The sequence below is a fragment of the Glossina fuscipes genome, unplaced genomic scaffold (assembly GCF_014805625.2).
Source record: "Glossina fuscipes isolate IAEA_lab_2018 unplaced genomic scaffold, Yale_Gfus_2 65544, whole genome shotgun sequence".
In the NCBI taxonomy this organism is placed as follows: domain Eukaryota; kingdom Metazoa; phylum Arthropoda; class Insecta; order Diptera; family Glossinidae; genus Glossina; species Glossina fuscipes.
The window spans coordinates 13,404-24,848 of record NW_024004065.1 but is presented as its reverse complement, the minus strand read 5'-3'; the positions used below and the strand labels follow the sequence as shown (position 1 = coordinate 24,848).

General features: G+C 32.2%; 1 long non-coding RNA gene across 1 annotated transcript; it reads left to right on the top strand.

Moving 5' to 3' along the window:
- Positions 1-9,247: 9,247 nt before the first annotated feature.
- On the top strand, positions 9,248-11,206 carry LOC119643855. Its single transcript, XR_005248456.1, has 4 exons — positions 9,248-9,745; positions 9,819-10,038; positions 10,102-10,620; positions 10,684-11,206. It is a non-coding gene; the product is annotated as an uncharacterized LOC119643855 (long non-coding RNA).
- The last annotated feature ends 239 nt before the right edge of the window (positions 11,207-11,445 follow it).

Genomic DNA, 11,445 nt, shown 5'->3' with positions numbered 1-11,445 from the left:
ATTTTAAAATCGTGCGCCAACGAGAATCCAAAGGGAGTAGGTAGGGGTTGCCGTATTTAATAAAAGAGGGTACACTCCTTATTCTGAATAAATTGATATATATATATAAATTGTTTCAATTTTTCTTTTTACTTTACTAACAAGAAAACATTTGACTTATCCCATTTGTAATGTGAGGTCTGCTGCATAATAAGTATGTTAGTAAAAGTATAGTAAATATTTTTCTAAATATTTTCGTCAATATGGTAAGGGGACAAAATTATGCGGCCAGGATAAAAAAATTCACTATTAACTTCTTAACTTTTACGTGGCTACGGAGAAGATGTTATTTAAAACACCAACAACAGAAATGGTCCACTTTGTTCATATTTCCCTCCCTGGGAAAATGAGCCATATCCTGCCCGTACTTACTCCACATCCGGAAGAAAAGAAAAAGAAGAAAATACAGGACCACAAATAGATAAAAATCGTTATAAACATTCATCAAAGAAGTTTTAAAAACATATAAAAAAACTTCAATTCATCTCAAAATGAAACACGACCATAAATTCAAAGAAAAAGATTTTTGTACAGAAAGTTGCCGTCTTTTTTTCTATAATCTCAGCACCACTATTAAGCGGGTTTATCGGAAAATTGTTAATCAATGTTCAATAAAATTAAACAGAAGCTAAATAAAGTAAGTTCGTTGTACCCAAGTGCATACGCTGCAATGATGGATAAGAAAAATTCAACGTAGTTTATTAATAGAAAGTTATTACCATATTTCAAGAACATCTCTTTTTCAGAATGTAACAAGTGGATCAAATTAAACAAGAATTAAATGCTTGTTGCAAAAAAAAAAATCAAAATCAATTAAGCATAACCTTGATCACGTACCTGAAATGCCGCTTTCTAGATGTAGAAGATGGGAAAGTTAATATTGAAAAGCCTGAAATCTCCCTAAAACACATAAACGACGACAGCACTTTCAAAAAGAGTAGACAAGAATTACAAAGTGACTAAGATGAGAGTATTTCGAAAGATGAATTTATGAATTATGAAAAGTTCTTAATCGGAAATACAGAAGCCACACCACACCTAGTAAGCGTACATCCTGTAAAATCGAGCAGAAAAACAAGAATTCAAAAACGCATTGCTTCATATAACATCCGACTTAAAAGCCAACTTAAAACCAAGGTAGATTTAACTTAAAACGGCCTGTCTAGAGATGTTATCCATCCAGACGAAAAACAAAAATCAAGTCACAAATCTTCAATTCAGAAAGACGGAAATAGTTTTAAGTGGATTACTTTATCAAAATGTATATTTGCACTAACGTTGAATAAAAAACTAGTACAATACTTTTTGAGTTCATTTGTCTAATAGCCTTTAAGCCAAGAACTACATGCAGGGTACTTATGTAGCTTTATTAAGTAACAATTCATTTGCCGTTTACGAAAAGAATACTTTGTCCTCATTTACAAATATTGTAAATTTACCCGTTATTATAAATGATCACTGGGAAGTTGGTATAACCGAACTATCTTTAAATAATGCCAATATAGAAAATGGTACACCTCAATAACAAGAGCAGGATTATTCACCTTTATTTATTTATACTGATTAACAAAACCTCGTTACATTTGAGATAAAATTTTAAAGTGTCTTCCTCTTCTGTCGTTTAATGGAAACGGCAATTGTTTTGAGTTCACTAGCGTAGAGTACTACAGCCTTGAAATTGCTACTATAAAGGACATCTCTTTACTCATAGTTATTGCAAACGGGCCCGAATACAGTCTTCGTAATTTCATTATACTTACTTACATTACTCTACACTTTAGAAAAAAGAAACAAAATTAAAATAAATCCGATATAAATGAAAGCACATTTAACATCTCTTTCGGAAGTGTAACAGACTGATATGGAGCACATGAATCATTATATGTGCCGCCGCGAATCGTACAACAAGGGCACGATATTGATTCATTCTCAGCCTCTTTTTTTAGAAACTTAAAACCGTTGTTTCGATCAGGATTGATTGCGATTAAAGACCAAGCTTTGGAAACAAACAAATCTATTCTCAATCATTTCGGTCGCAAACAACTTAGAAACACTATGGCAGAGGAAAGCAAAAAGGCTTTAAGTAATTTAACAGAGAAAGCAGTCAACAAAATCTAAATTCAAATAGGCTCTGGAGGAAGTAGTTTAAGACGTCGCATCAAAAAGAAAACACGTTAGTCACAAAAGAGATCTACCTCGAAACGCACGAAAAAATACAATCTGCGTAACAAATAAAAGACGTACTTGCTCAGAAACTATGAGCACTCATATAGAATGTATGAAAAGTGAATTAGATTTATTTGCACCTCATTCTATACAAAGCAGCATTCTAAATACAGAAGAAGTCTCTTATAATCCAATTCAATGCTTAGACAACCCTGGCTCAATAGAATTTCTATGGATTGGTAATGGCGATACATATCGAGATCTTTTCAGCGTTTATTTAAAGTTGGTTGTTCAATTGAAGAATAAAGATAATTCTGATGTTACTGACGATAAGTGTAGTGTTGTAAATAATCTTCTGCATTCCATGTTTCGAAGCGTATCCGTATATTTAAATAACGTATTGGTTTCGTAAAGTGACAACAATTATCACTACAGATCATACATACAAACTCTGCTTAATTATGTCACTGACGCAGGTTGAACTCATTTATCATGCTCTGGATGATATCCAGATTACTACACCGGTGAAATATTTCATGGTGGTAAAAAACAATTAACCGAATTGTTTGATAAGAGTAACAAAGTTTAATTGTTCGGAAAGCTGCATGCAGATATTGTTAATTAACCTAAACTCTTGCTTAATAATGTTGATTTGCGTACTATATTTAATTTGGAAAAATCATCATTTTATTTGATGCAAAATCCTACTTAGGAAAAGCAGCTTAATATGTTGGAAGCACAATTGTTTATCAATTACATTCCCAATAATCTTGGTATACTGGTTGCTCGTCATAAAATTTAAAAAACAAAAATAGCTTCACATACATTTAACAAAGTAAAAGTTAAAACATTTATTCTCTATCCTGAAAACCATATCCTATCGTTAGGTAATGTCGTCATAGGACAACTTACAAAATTTTTAGCTTTCTGTGTGGTTTACAATAGCGCTTATTCACCCGCTCGAACAACGATCCCTTCAAGTTCGAGCATTTTTATTTGCGAAGGTTTAATTTGTCAGCCAATGGTGTTCAAATTTCCGCTCAACGACTCGAATTCAATTACTCCGCAGAAAAATTAAGATCAAACAGAGCTTAAAGCATGCCATTTAAATCAGCTGGGATCGCTCACTCATCTTGCAGAAACGTTTTGATGATAGCTGTTTTATACTAGCGTTTGACATCTCCAGTGATCATTGCAATAACGATTTGTGTACTAACATTTTAAGACAAGGAAACATACGCCTTGAAGGCAAATTTGCTCGGCCATTATCATTAGCCGTAATTTGCAAAGTTTACTGCGGGTAGCATTCGATGTTAGAGATAGATAAAAAGAAAATTGTGAAAATTAAGCTTCAAAATGAATACGATACAAATAGATAAAGCACTCAAGGCAAATCTCTCCGCAAAGAAGTAATTTCAAGGTGTTTTCCCAGCTAATAATTTATCATCGAAAGTGAGTTCTAAATCTGCTTTTATAATAACATATAAAGACTACTCTAATCAACCTAGAGAACATTGGGCTGACTTTTGCTTTAAGTCAAAATCAGGACCGTAATATTTTGGTTCATGTGTTCAAAGATCATAGAAAAAAAAATTTTCCAATTTTTTAAATAGAAACTGCGATACGTATGTATATAACAAGCAGCAACTCCAAGAATACTCTTCAAACACTTGCGGGAATTATGCTTTATAGCTTATATAAGAGTCAATGAAAGAGTTAAACTGCTTATCTCAAAGCTGACTGCAGCGTTGATGATAAGAAAATACTTAAACCATGGAAAATGAATTTTTAATAAAATAAATTAAAATTTTCATTTTAGATATCAAATCCTTAAATTTCATTTTGAATAAATTCAAAAACAGATGGATTAGCTTTAGAAGTATCTCTTCCTCGAAAGATAACATGTTGCATATTATTTTCTTTTCGATGCTTCGATAGAAATATCCACTATGTATATTCTCCTCAGGTGATTCTGAACAAAGAGCGGTTTTCTCCCCATATTGTATTGCTTTAGCCTTGTCCTCACGTTTTCTAGGTGGCATTGAGTGTCTGCAGAAAGGTCTGATAACGACACTTATGAGATTTTTAAAATAATTATTTGAAAAATATTTTTGATGTTTCTTATTTCTTGCCATTGCGTCTTTTTCTTTCTTCCTTTTTTTGCTAATATTGATCACGTTTTTGTTCTCCAATCAAGATTTTGGAGAAATTGACCAAAATTTAGTTCATAATTTATTTTTAGCAGCTCATATTCACGTCATAATCGCTCTGGCTAGACAGACACACTTTTTTAATTGTTATCTATTTATTTAATGCTTTATTTTATTAAGCCCTCCAAATTAATCTTAACAATTTGATTTTTGAAACTGTCATTTAAGTAAAATTTTAGTAAACGATACTGGAGAAAATCCACTAGGTTGCGTTGATAAAAGAATTTCCAGATCATCTTCGTTGTCGTTAAAAATGAAAATAATTTGAAAAGATAAAAGGACGACAGACTCGATTGTCATCTGAGAATCATAACATTCTAATGTGATTGATTCATGTTTTGCACTGGTGATGATAATATTGTTGATGATGTGTTGTTGCTCGATTCCATTTTTTTATTTTGAATAATTTGTATATAATTTTTTTGTCGCACTGATCGATTTGGTGATTTGATTATTTTAGAAAAAAGCTAAAACAAAACTCTACTTACACAATATAGATATGTTGGCGAACTTAACTTCAAGCGTTTTCTGTAAAATTTTCTTTGTCTTTTATTGTCACAAATTTTCTTTTTAAATGTGGTCATAAAGTACTAAATAAAATAAAATTTTGACTTTTTGTCGGTTATAATATGCCATAACACTGATTTTTTTCCACTTTCAGCGAATTTTATATGAGAGTGTATAATAGGAAAGGAACGCAGTTGGTGCTATTTTTTGTTTTGTTCGTACTTTCTTCCGAACAGTCTCTTTTTCTGAGAAAATTGAGTTGGATTTTGAATTGCTTGTAGGTATGAGATGTATGAGTCGTTAGTTTAAGGGAGGAAAAAGGGCGAACGTTACGCATGCTAGGGAAAAATGGGTATGTGTTAATGAAGTGAGTTGACGGAAAAGGTGTGTGTGCGTGTACGTATATGCGGATGGGTGTGTGTGTTTGGGGGTGAAATAATCTGGTTGGAGCGGGCAAGCGCATGCCCGTCGTTCCCCATATATGTACTACTACCCCTAAAAAATGAGATAAGCAAGAAAAAAAAGAAAAGTCCCATTTCCTGGGTACTGAAATTCGCGTCGACGTTCCCCCAATTATATACTGCTAAAAACGTAAGGTGTTTAACACAAACACAAAAAGTTTAGCGTAAGTTGAAATTTTACAGCGCCGTTTTTTAATAATGCTCAGTTTCTGAGGTAGAAGTCAATAGCGTACCTAATTTGATTTCTATGATTCGACCAAACGTTGCGTCTGGTCGTACCAACTTGGTTTAGTTGTTTCTTCCAGCACTTGAAGTGGAAGAAACTGCAAAAGAACAATTTAACAAATGATAAAGTTTATTCGTAAAATGTGGAATATAAATTATGATTATTATAAACTAACTTAGAATTATTCTCCTACATACTATAATAAAACAAATATATAAAGTGATGCACTTGCATTTATGCATTTATTTACTCCAGAAATATGAACAGCTTGAAGTGTGCCACAAAATGCAACATAAGCAATTTAATATATTTAGGACGAAACACTTCAAGGTCTGAATTACGTTATCAACTGTATTGCTGTCTATGGTCAGTTATACTGAAACAGACAAACATAGAAACATGATAGTGCGAATGCAAGTGCATGAACAAATCGAACAACGCTACGTTAATAAGTGCATATCTGACCAAAGATGAATGGGCAAATGAAAAGAATAAAATGGATTAATTTAAAATAAATAGTGCGACTAAAGATATATACACTTGAAACTAAACATAAGGAGTAACATCATCCTCAACCGAAATAAACGAAATATGTATTTTCCTAAAATGATATTACTTCAAATCGAAAGAAAAATTCTCCTTTTTCGCCAAAATTATAAGAGGTAACATCGTTCTAAATCTAATAAAATTAATTTTTTTGGCGCCAAAAACGTGAGAGATAACATAATCCTAGATGGAATAAAAAGAAATTTTCATATATCGCCGAAAACGTAAATGTTAAAATAATTCTAAAAAATTATGTTTTTGTTTTTTTCTAAAAACGTAAGGCTTCCTGACTCTCAAAAAATTAAATGTGTTTTTTGCCCAAAAACGTAAGGGTAACATTGTTCTCAAAATAAAAAAAATAAATTTTCATCTTTCGCCAAAACTCTAAGGGATAACGTCGTCTTATATCGAAACAAATGAAATGTTTGCTTTTCGCCAAAACATAAATCGAAAAAATTAAATAAAATTTTAAATTTAAGTTTTGTTTTTCTTCAAACATGTAAGGAGTATCAACGTCCTAAATCGAAAAAAGATGAAATTTCTACTTTATGCTGAAAACGTAAGCTGCTGCAAGATGTGGACTACACTCTCTTATAGTTTCTATCGTAAGTCAGGCGACAATCGCCAAGAGTATCTAACCATGTATGCAAATTCGCTGGCGATAATCAATTGTCTCCTAAAAAAACAAGTCGATAATCACGGCGGTAATTCCTGTGTGTCACTTGCTTGTAAACCAGCCACCATGATTGTTTTCAAATAAAGAAAGTACTTGTGACTATGGACGTGGGAGGAAGAAAACATTCGGATACTTTTCTTTTTAAATGGGATTAAATAAACAACAGAAATAAAGTTTATACTCTCTTTTTTTTACTCCATCTCTGTTCAACATACCAAAAAAAAAAAAAAAAAAAAATACTCTCTTTATAGAGATTGTTTTAAAAGAACAGAAAGCTATAGTAACGTGCTTAACAACATGTAGAATGTATTATTGCGCTTAAATCATACATAATAAAAATTAAATGAAAAGTGAAAAGAAGGTTTCCAATAATGGAAAAAATAAAACTAAAACATAATTGACTAGCTATTTTATATAACTATAATAGTGAAACCGAAAATCCATAAATGGAATTGAATATTATCATCAAGGATGAATACGAACACTTGGATAATTGTATCGAATATATCTTATTATTATTATTATTATTTTAATTTTAGACTAATGAATTGAATTCTTAGACTAAAAAAGACACATTGAGCACTAGCAACACAGGCTATCGGCTCAAGTCCGTGAACATTTGTTCTTTATTGAGTTCAATTACAATTACAGTTAAAGAAAGAAATATTAACACAAAAGACAAATATAACTATTTAGAAAAAAAGTTGGGAAAAAATTTGACAATAAATAAACAATAAACCGAACAGCTTATACATATAAACATTAGCCGGTTTTTGTTCTTGTAAGTGGCCGTAGCTTAACTGAATATAAATTCTTGTTTATCTATAGTTATTATAGCAATACAAATATTCAAGTTTTTTAATGAAACAAAAGTAAAAATAAAAAATGGGCACAAATAATTAAAATGTAAAAAGAATTTGAGTTTTTCATTAAATCTCACCGAAATCAAATGTTTTTAATTTCGTCTTTTCGTAATAATTAAAATGTACGCATTTTATTCAAATAACTGGTAATTACGTCTTCCTTTTTGTGCGTCCTCTTTTCGCGGGCGGGGGTGCGTTATCTGCTGGAGGATCCTCTTCTGGCGTGATGGGTTTCTTTCGGCCTTTTGGTAAAGATGTATTACTAGTTGCAGGCATCTCTTCAGCTGCTCTGCCTGTCTCATTATTTTCTTCCTCTTTTTTCGCAGTGCGTTTCGAATTTTTAGCATATTGGTTTTTCTTTGTAGCGATGTCATTGATTTTTGTATTTACTCCAGATTTAGCAGTCGGTGCATTGTCAAATTGAATTTCTTAGAAAATGTGCTCTTTAAAGAAACGCATCAAGACGTAGAATGAATGCAATTGCAAGACGATTACAATTCTACCTTAATAAGTAAATGTCACTGCAGTGGGCTAAGCTGTCTTCGCGATGTCGATTGCGATCATGGAGGTAATTATGTGAAGGATTCTCAAATATACACTTATTTTATAAATCGGCACAATACATGCATAACAAATGAGAACGAATATACACTTATTTTATAAATCGGCACAATACATGCATAACAAATGAGAACGAATATACACTTATTTTATAAATCGGCACAATACATGCATAACAAATGAGAACGAATATACACTTATACTTCGAGAGTAAAATGCGTGAAGCTAAGTGTGTTAGTTTCAAATTAAGCATCTCGGACGTCACGATATGGTGAACCAATTTTTTCGTTAAAATACCGTTATAATACGTATAACATAAAAGAAGTTGGAGAGTATAATGCGATAAAGTGTGTTAGTTGTAATTCAATTATGGTGGTCATTTAGAAAAAACGCAAAAGCATTTATGTGTTGGGTACGCGAGGTTCCAACCCCGCCGAATATAACTTTCCCACTTGTTTTAACTGCAATTTTTTTATTCCATGGCTTTGCTGGCACGTAAGCACACTTTCATCGAAATTTTCTTTCATGCATATCCTCCTTCCATGCATCCTGTTGGTTGTGAATTTCTTGGCAAGGACCATTGACTTCAAATAACTCCGAAAGAAGAAATCCAGCGAAGTTAAATCACATGATCTTTTATATCATTATTCCGCTCATATATTCTGCGAAATTTGCAAACTGTAGCCGCCAAACTTTCATTATTTTTGAAATATTATTGAACAGTGAAAAGACATTGCTCTGTCGTGTAGTGTTCCACTTTGCACTACCCTTAATAATATTAATCAGTCTAGTATTTCTACTTTCAAGCCTAACGAGACGTCTGATCTCTCGCGACCCTCGCGACCGACTCCCTAACTTATTTTATCCCAACTTGGAGCTCGGTTTAAAGCTAATTCTACGTAACTAACTATAATTTCTCTTTCGAATTCAACTGACACGCTCTCTCTGTTTACATTTTACGGGTGCTTTCCTTTCGAATACAACTTGCACACTTTTTCTCTATAAATTAAAGAACAGAGTCGAATGTTCAGGGAGTTAAACAGCTGGCCGTTGATTATGTTAAAGAAATCAACATCTTTAACTTTAGTCAAATTGGAGTTTGGTTTACGTTCATTGTACCGATTCGATTTTAAAATGCATAGCTAAGTACTAAGTAAAGCTTTTAAAATCTTACTTAATACATTTATTTCAAATACATAAATAAGTAAAAAAGTCTCAATTATCTTTGAATGAATACTTGATAATCATAGCTTAAATTTACCTCTGTTTCTTAATTAAGTTAAGAATAGGTAATCTGGAAAATATTAATAGAATAAAAGAGCACGACCATGAATTGCCACCGAGCTTAGGATCGCTATGATTAGCTCCAGAAACTTTATTATGATCATATGATTGTTGAAGCTCTATAACTACGTATGGTTTTGACAGCTCATTTTTAGTGCAAATATACTGGAGATTTCCTATGCGATTCCGCTGACTCGGATATGCCTGTAAATTATTTGAACATTGTTGACACAATTCGTTTTTTTAAATATATATATAACGTTTTCTACGTGCATGCAGCCATAGATCGCACTCCGTCACTAGCAGTCAGACAAAAGATGATATCATAAGACGAATTACATACGGAATTCATAGGGAACGGATGTGTTGATGGAACGAATAAATGCCCTTTAAGTGAAGCAATTTTCACTAATTGGAGAAAAAAGTACATCCTGAACGGATTGGGTCAGGGTCGCCAAGTTGTGGAAAAATAGAATTGAGGAGATTTCGATGGCATAAGGTGAGCGTCGAGATTCCCATACTATAAAAATAAATTAAAGAAACAGAATATCTTGTACTTCAGCATTTTATGATGCAACGCCCTTTAAGACCATTCGCAGAAAAGCTGAAAAGTTGAATTAAGTTTTGCGAAATTCCGGCTTGCATTAAAACCGGAAAAGCTTCAAGAATTAATTTATGAATGCACTTCGTTATATGCTTGTAAACAAAAGAAATTGTAAACCGTTTGGTACGGAATGGTCCCAGAAATAATTTGAAGATCATTTACTCCGATAGATATCAATCAAAAGGTTTGACAACTACTGAAACTATACCAAAAGGAGCTTTTATATGTGAATATGCCGGTGAACTATTAACAAGACAGCAAGCTCAAAAGTGCATGCAAGAAAATGATACAAGACAAGGAATGAATTATGATTTAAGCCTTTGTGAGTCCATATCGAATGGTGGCGGAACAACGAATAAAGTATTATTAACCACGGTCGATCAGAGTCGGAAAGGTAATATTGGACGTTATTTAAATCATAGCTGCCACCCAAATTGCCAAATAAAAACAGTGCACATTGAATGTCCCTTACCAAAGGTAGGTAAAACCATTAGATTCGTTAATAATTAATAAAATTTTTTTTCTTTTTTAATTTTTCAGCCATATTTTCTAAGAATTTTATAAAAGCTGGCGAAGAACTTTGCTTTCATAATAATGAAGGCATAATACAAAAAAATCAACCTATAGCTCAAGGCCAAAAAGGGATACCTTGTCTCTGTGGGTATTTTTAGGTATTTTTCACTTATTCATTTAACAGAATAGTTGAGGTTGTATATTGTTGCTGATACATATACAAAAAAAGGAAAATATACGTATAATGAGAAAACACAAACACATACGAAGGTTATTTGGACGTTGAACAAAAGTGGAATAATTTTGCATTATAAAATTATGTATTGTATGCTGTGGACCGGTGTCTAGGTTTATTTCAATTGCAATCTAAAATTGGCTTTTAAATCTCACCAACTTGCTGACGAAGACAATCGGAAATATTCTTGTAAATACTCTTTTATTGTTTCTGAATGAGTTCGGGTATTTATCCATAAGCAACATTTCTGATGGTTTCTTAGTCACATTCTATTGTAAAGTCAGCTTATGTGAGGAAACGAGAACCTTGTAAAAATTTAAAAAGAACTTGTAAATTAAATTAAAACATAGTCAAATAGAATGACATCAAAATTTACTAAAACTAGTCAAAATGCGTTCAAGGGGAGATAAATGCTCTTTTTTTGTACACTTATATATATAAGATTATATATTATATAAAACCACTTGTATGAATATATCGAAGAATTAACAGGAAATATTCAATAATATGCGAAAATCGAACGACAGGTCTCTAAAAATTCTAACGCCACTGCA